This window comes from Numida meleagris, chromosome 32 (genome assembly GCF_002078875.1).
Source record: "Numida meleagris isolate 19003 breed g44 Domestic line chromosome 32, NumMel1.0, whole genome shotgun sequence".
NCBI lineage: Eukaryota > Metazoa > Chordata > Aves > Galliformes > Numididae > Numida > Numida meleagris.
In genome coordinates, this window is record NC_034437.1 from 585,008 (window position 1) to 585,600 (window position 593).

Sequence of the window (593 nt, forward strand, 5' to 3'; positions counted from 1 at the left end):
AACTGGGAACTGGGAACTGGGATGGCACCATGAGACTGGGCACTGGGAATGGGATGTGGCATCATGGGACTGGGACTACGGATATGGGACTGGGAACTGGGAACTGGGAACTGGGAACTGGGAACTGGGAACTGGGATGGCATCATGGGACTGGGAATGGGATACAGCGCTGTGGGACTGGGAATGGGGATGGCACCGTGGGACTGTGTCATTGGGAACAAGGGTATGGCACTGGGGGACATGGCACAAGGAACTGGGATGTGGCACTGGGGGAGCGGGAACTGGGATATGGCATCATGGGACTGGGAACTGGGAATGGGGATATGGCACCGGGGGACTGGGAACTGGGATATGGGATAGGGCACTGTGGGACTGGGAACCAGGAACTGGGATGGGACTGGGGGACCGGGAACTGGGATGGCACCGTGGGACACGGCATTGGGAACTGGGATATGGCATCATGGGACTGGGACCAGGGATATGGCACTGGGAACTGGGAATTGGGAACTGGGAACTGGGATGGCACTGTGGGACTGAGCACTGGGAATGGGAGATGGCACTGGGAGCCAGGAACTGGGAACTGGGATGGCACC